This window comes from Dasypus novemcinctus, chromosome 12, assembly GCF_030445035.2.
Source record: "Dasypus novemcinctus isolate mDasNov1 chromosome 12, mDasNov1.1.hap2, whole genome shotgun sequence".
Classification (NCBI taxonomy): Eukaryota; Metazoa; Chordata; class Mammalia; order Cingulata; family Dasypodidae; genus Dasypus; species Dasypus novemcinctus.
Genome location: NC_080684.1, coordinates 65,493,354 through 65,500,788, shown reverse-complemented (window position 1 = coordinate 65,500,788; position 7,435 = coordinate 65,493,354).

The following is a 7,435-nucleotide window of genomic DNA, read 5'->3' as shown; positions in this document are numbered from 1 at the left end:
AAAAATCAGCCTGCTAGGGTCAGTTGGGGAAGATTTCCAGAGAAAGTGACATTTGAAGTGGATCTTAAAACATGAGTAGAGCTCACCAGGCAAGAGGAGAAGGAAAAGGGTCTGACTTAGTCTAACTGTGCAATGTCCATTGCCTGGGCAAAGGTATTAATCACATGCTTTATCACAGACAGAAAGCAGCTGTCAGGGCCTGTTTTAATCTGGAAATCCCTATTTAGCAAAAATCCAACTATCCTATACCCTCAACTTTTCCATCAAACCTTTACTTCCTTGAAGCTAGGTTAACTCTCAGGGTACTTCTTCCTTTGCCACTCTCTAATGCAGGATGCTTATTTTCTCACTTAGTATCTACGAGAGGAGAGGCTATGAGGATAAGGGGTGGGAGAGAGGGTTCAGCGTTCTTCTTCTTCCCCATTGTTATCCTCATCATTATTTCTCCACGTTTTTTTTTTTTTTTTTTGAGGTACTGGGGCCAAGGATTGAAACTGGGACCTCATATGTGGGAAGCCAGCACTCAACCACTGAGTCATATCAGCTCCCCTGAGATGCTTTTTTCATTTGTTTGCTTGGTGTTTTTTTGTTTTTAAGGAGGCACTGGGAATCGAACCCAGTACCTCCCATGGGGGTAGCAGGTGCTCAGTCGCTTGAGCCACATGCGCTCCCCAATTCTTCACTCTTGATTAAAAGGACTCTCTTTGTGAATGTTATTCTGCTATGCCACTTGCCATTATTTGTATTTACTAAATTCTCAGTAAGACTTTGGCATTTAGCTTTTATCAACTGACACTACTTTCCTAGATAAACTCTATAGAATAACATTTCCCCCTAACACTCTTGTCTTTGGATATTCTTCATCAGTAAGTACTTGAATACTCATGACTTAAACAACATCCATATATCTCCCATGCAAACCCTTTGTTCCTTTTGGATTTTCTGCTTCAGTAAATGGCAGTACTACCTAGTTAGCGACCCAATCTATAAACTTGTGTGGGTTATCATAGACTTCATTCTCTCCCTCACCTATAACATCCAATTGGTAACCAAGTCATAATAATTTTACCTCCTTGACTACACATAATTCTTTCTTCTCCATGTCCACTCCCTCTTCCTCATTTCAGGCATTATCACTTTTCATTTAGATTCCTGAAAAAGGCTCCTAACCGCTGTTCCAGCCTCCAGCTTGGTTCTACTCCAATCCATCCTATACCCTGGAATTAGAGTAATTTTTCTAAGACAGAATATAATGTCATTATTCCCTTTTAAACCCTTTCAATGTATCCTAATTGTCAAAGAAGAAACTTAACTCTAGCATGGCATTCAAAATTCTCCATGTCTAGGACTCTATCAGCCTCTCTGGTTTTATCCACATACTCACCATGCACATTGATCTCCTTTCAGGCCCCTGTTGGTGCCATGCCATTTTAGGCTTTCATAAGTAATAATTGCTGGCAACCCTTCTTGAGAGATTATTATATCCAAGGATCTATATTAACTGATCTATTCCTTCTTATAACTGTTTGTTATTGTTACTCTTTGTCGCACAGTTGACAGATGGGAAAACTGAGGTAAACTAGGTTAAGTAAACTGACGAAGGTTACACAGCTAGTAAGGGATGAAAGTGGGATTTGAACTTTATCAGGTTAACTACAGAGTCCATACTCTTAACCACCATGTTTACCACAATCATACTGTCTCTTCTTCTGGAGAGCCCTTTCTTCTTTCTTCTGTCAGTTTACCTTATACTTACTATCTACTTGATCTGGCTTCTACTTCTATCACAACTCTGAAAAGTTTCTCACAGATAATATCAATGATGAATTCCAAAGAAGTATTTTCAGTTCTCTTCTTATTTGACCTCTCAAAGGCATTCAGTCATCGGTCACTCCATAGGTCTTCAAACACTCCCTTCCTTGGTTCTTGTGATGATAACCTCTTGGTCTTTGGTCTTTATGCTTTAGCAATGGATGTTCTTTCTGTCTCCTTCATATTGGCCACCCATTATATTGGTGTTATTCAAAGTCAGCTCTAGTTCCTCCATTCATCTCTTCCCAGCTTTTCTCCCTGAGTGATCCCTTCACTTCTTAGCTTTAATTCCCATCTATATTTTGATACCTGTTAAATTTTTGTATCCGATCTAGACTTTCCCTTTGTGCTACAGATCCTTAGGATCAGCGTCCCTTTAACATCACTTGAAGGTTTCAAAGGCATTCTAAATTCAACATATCCAAATGGAATTTGCATTTTCCCTCCAAATATTGCCCTTTATGTACCTTGGTACCACCTTCAATCTAGTCAAACAACCTAGAAACTGTTAAAAGCTTATCAACAAAAGACCACCAGGAACAGTCCTACGGTCTGAATTAGATTTATTTGGCTTATTGCAGTGGGGAGAATGCACTTCTGAGAAACCATGAGTAGTTGCAGGAGTTTCTTATAGGATTTGAGCTTGTATTGGATGGTTGTTGGGAGGAATTAAAATAGGGGCAGTTCTGGATCGGTTGCTGTCAAGAAATTGGGGCAATTAAATCATCTTAATTTTTTTTACTTAGGAGGCAGGAGGATTAAAGTGGGTCTAGAGTTGTCACAGCTAAAGAGGTAGAAAGCACACATTTTAGTCAGGAGGATGTTTAGAATGGTCTTGTCTGTCTTGTTCCAGACATGTTATTGAATGGCCTTGTCTGAACATTGTCTTTAACTGTTACTGGCTTTGAGTTTTAGCATATTTAAATTTTAACTGTGTAATTTTAGGAAAAGCAGTTTTAATTCTCAACTTTAATTTTTCAATGTAAAAAATAAAGTGAATAACTATCCTTATTTTAGCCAGGAAATTCAACATCAATTTACATATGATTCTAGTTGTACATATATTTTCCCTCATTTAATGAGTAACTTTTCAGGTTTCAGTCTAAGAAAAAAAAAACAAATATTATTCTACGCATTTGAAAAATAAGCTCCATTTGATTGGGAGATTATGAGACTGTCCCTTTAGAACCTACCCATTTAGAGGCAGAGCAACTGAAACACCATCAGTTGTTTTGAGTCTGTAGGGTTATCTTCCACTGATATCTTGCTTTTCTCAAGAGGAAACTGAAAAAGTAGAAGAAAACCTATAACGCAAATAAAATACTCAAATAATCAAGGGGTAAAGGAAGTATTTGTAATGGTTAAGTGGATAGACTATTGAATCTGATGTCTGGAATTTAATCTTGACTTTACCATTCAATAATTTTCTCTGCCTATTCCCACTTAGAGCAAGTTGTTTAAGCTCTCTATATTTCAATTTTCTCATCAGTTAAGTGGCAAAAATAATATAGTTCCTTCCTCTTAGAATTGTTGTGCGGATTAAATAAGTTAATAAATATAAGTACTTAGAATAGTATCTAGCACAGAGTAGGCAAACAATAAATAGTTGAAATTATTATTATAACCCATCATGCCATATGGAAGATTAGAAACCTTTTAATAACTGAAATAAAAGAAATATAAAGTTGCAATCTCTAACATTTTTTAAACAGATGTGGCCAGTCAAGAAGACTCCCTTAGAAAAGGATGTAGCTCAAGCAGCTGGATGGCTGCCTGCCACCCCATGTGGGGTCCCAAGTTTGGTTGGGACTTAATGAGCTGATACAACCAAGCTTACATAATGAGCAGATGCAACAATATGATGCCATGAGCAGACACAGTGAGTAGACAATGGGCAGAAACAATGAACAGATAAAGGAGCCATCTTGGGGGTGGGGGAGCCATCTCAGGGGCAGAAGGGAAGAGTTACTAAAAAAAAAAAAGACTCCTTTAGAGAGAATAGCTTAGATGCCAGCACATTTACAAACAGTGAGTCTGAAATTATGTTAACATATTGGAATCTTCCATGGAGACTGGGACGGTGAAACAGTAACTTGAATAGTAGACTTTCAAAATGGAAATGATGATGTATCTCTGCATGCCAGGTACGAGCTTTTGCAACACCTTTGGACTGAATATAAGAGGCCAGTAAAAATGGAACTTCTGAGGGGATTCATGAAATCTACAATCCATTCTTCTCTTTCTGCCAAACTGGACATCTTGGCAATTTACTACATGTAAATGGGGCGATTTTTGTTTGTTTATGACTCATTAAATTTGGGCTTCTGTGTGTGCTCATAATTTCACTTAACTACATACTTTTAGCATTTACTAAATTAGATGGGAAGGTTTCTTTGGGACAAAGAAAATAGTATGCAACACAAATTAAGTTGTAAGCTATTTTTAAAAAAATCACTGGAGTATATAGAAAATACTATGTTTATATTTGGTCATTTGTGTATTTGTTTTGGTATATTTTTACTATTATATTATATATTATTGACACAGTCTGTAGAAGACTTCAATGATTATCTGAATTATTTTTTTCAAGTCATAAGTAGCTTGTTTGCCTATGTTTCCTTGTATTTTATATACAAGTATCTAGGCAGGAGACTATTCAGTATTTGCAGTTCATTGTCCTGAAGCTGATTGAGATCCTGTGTTTAACCACCAATGATTTCCCCATCTACTTTTATGAGAAAACAACTAAAATCAAGGTTCCCATACATTTGCTTAAAAATGGGAAATTTGGTGGAGCAGTTTCCAAGGGACTGGAAAAAAGTTGAGTTCCCAAATACTAGCATATCAAACACATTTAATAACATCTTCAGCCTTTAGTGATCCCACTTTGGAAACTATAATCTTAGAGAGAAAAATAATGCCATATGCTCAAAGACATTCACAGTTAGATGTTTGAAACAACCTAAAGGTCAAATAACAAAAGAAAGGTATATAGAGTACATCTCATTTGGATGGACTGTTATGAAGTTATTAAAGATTATCATCATGAAGACAGTGCAGAATCATGGGGAAATATTTATTATATAATGTTAAGTAAAAGAGACTGAATGTAAAATGGTATGTCCACTGCAAGACAAATATAAATGTATGAATTTGGATCAAGTTAAAATAACTTATTGGTGGTGGGAATATGAGTAACTAATTTTTAAAATATTTTTAAAACAAAAAAGGGAAAAAATAAAGAGTTTTAAGTAACATGATCATATTATTCAAAAGCCAATTCCCTTTGCACATTTTTCATGAATTTATAAAAATGACAGTTTATATTTAGGGCAATTTGAGCTTTATCCAGGAACCTGATTTATTTGCCTCAATAGATGCACTGTATATTGATTTTCTTAATAAATTCTCTTCAATTTTCAGTGCCAACTGGTTTGCTATCTTTATTAACATGGAAAGATCCCAAGGTTGGAAAGATATTATAATTAGAGATAAACATGAAAAGCATAGCATATGGTGTGGGGAGTCCATCAAAAGAAATGAAGCCCTTTTGAAAAGATATTTTCTGAATTTCTCTTACTTTCTTAGGAGTTGGGGTTTTATGGTAGCTTGTTGATAATACAGAACATTTTCACATTCTTGAGTTTTACTTTAAAAATGAATCTTTCACCCTATAATTAAAGGATGTAAGTACAGTCAATTATGAGATATGGTAGCAAAACATACTTCAAAATAAAAATGTACTAACAAACCATCTTGGAGTTAAACCTGTTAAAAGATGTCAGCTGAAGGTCAAGGGCTTTTGGGAAATTCTGGTCTCCTTTGTATTTGTTCTTAAGAGGTTTAAGCTTCTTAGATACACAGCTCTTGAGCATGAATCAAGATGTGGGTCCATTTAGGGCAAGGCTGTGAGTGCTCTGGGGATGTGTGATGCCAACCCTGGAATGCAGTAGACACTACAGAGCCGGCAGGGCCCTCTATGTTCTTGGGCATAAAATGATCTCAGAGGAGCCACATTAACCACTGGAGGATCTTGTAGAGTCTATTGGGATTTTCTTCTTCTTTTTAAAAAACTAAGTGGCGGATTTATTTAATCAATTCACATTATAAAACATTTAGCTTGAATCCTGAATTGTCTCTGATTAAGATAATTCATGTATCAGTATGAGACCTCTTGCAAGTTTAGTTGACAAATTTTAGACCTACAAATACTTTGATCTATCCATGTTACTTCTTCTGCTGACAACACTATTTTTTCCTCCCTAATATTTTTGCTATCAGCCAGCTTGAGCAAATACACTTGAATTCCCCTTCAAAACAAATCCCTATAAGGGAAGCAGACTTGGCCCAATGGATAGGGCGTCTGCTCTCCACATGGGAGGTCCGCAGTTCAAATCCCGGTTCTCCTCGACCTATGTGGAGCTGGCCCATGTGCAGTGCTGAGGTGCGCAAGGAGTGCCGTGCCACAGAGGAGTGTATCCCGAGTAGGGGTGTCCCCCGTGTACGGGTGTCCCCTGCGTAGGGGAGCCCCACGCGCAAGGAGTGCGCCCTGTAAGGAGAGCCACCCAGTGTGAAAGAAACTACAGCCTGCCCAAGAATGGCAGTGCACAAACGGAGAGCTGACACAACAAGATGACGCAACAAAAAGAAACAGATTCCCGGTGCTGCTGATGAGGATAGAAGTGGTCACAGAAGAACACATGGTGAATGGACACAGAGAGCAGACAACTGGGGGGGGGGGGGAATGGGGGAAGGAGGAAGGGGAGAGAAATAAATTAAAAAATAAATCTCAAAAAAAAATTCCTATAAAAGTCTTGAAATGAGAAGTCCCTTTCCTGATATTCTCCCCTCATATAATTTGATTCTTGCATAAGGATCTTTTGTGTAAAATGTTATTTTCTTTGTTGATCTTACAGGAAATACCTTTTTTCTTTCTTTCTAAATTCATTTTTAAACTATAATATTGATCTCTTCATTTTAATTCCAAATTCATTCTTTTTTAAAAAAATTATTATTTTTCTAAATTAGAGAGGTTGTAGGTTTACAGAAAAGTCATGTAAAAAATACAATGTTCCCATATACCCCCTATTGTTGACACTTTGCATTAGTGTGGTACCTTTGTCACAAGTGATGAAAAAACATTGAAGTAGTTCTATTAAGTATAGTCCATAGTTTACATGTATAAGGTTTCCCCATATACCACTCTTTAATTAACACCTTGGAATAGTGTTGTACATTTGTTATAATTCAATGAAAGAATATTCTTATACTTGTATTATTAATCCCAGTCTGTTGTCCATAACAGCTTCATTATGTTATATAGTCCCATGTTTCATCTTCTAACTTTTCTTCTAGTAACAAAAATAATCCAAAACTTCCCCTTTCAACCACATTCACATACATAGTCCAGCATTTTAAATTACATTCACAGTAATGTGGTACCATCACCACTATTCACTGTGAAACCTCTACAATCAATTTAAAGAGAAATTCTGTAAAAATTAAGCATCAGCTCCCCATTCTTTACCCCCCAGTCTATTCCCTGTTAATCATTTTGGAGATTCTATCTCTATGAGTTTGCGTAGCATAATTAGTGTCAGTGGGATCATACAATATTTGTCCT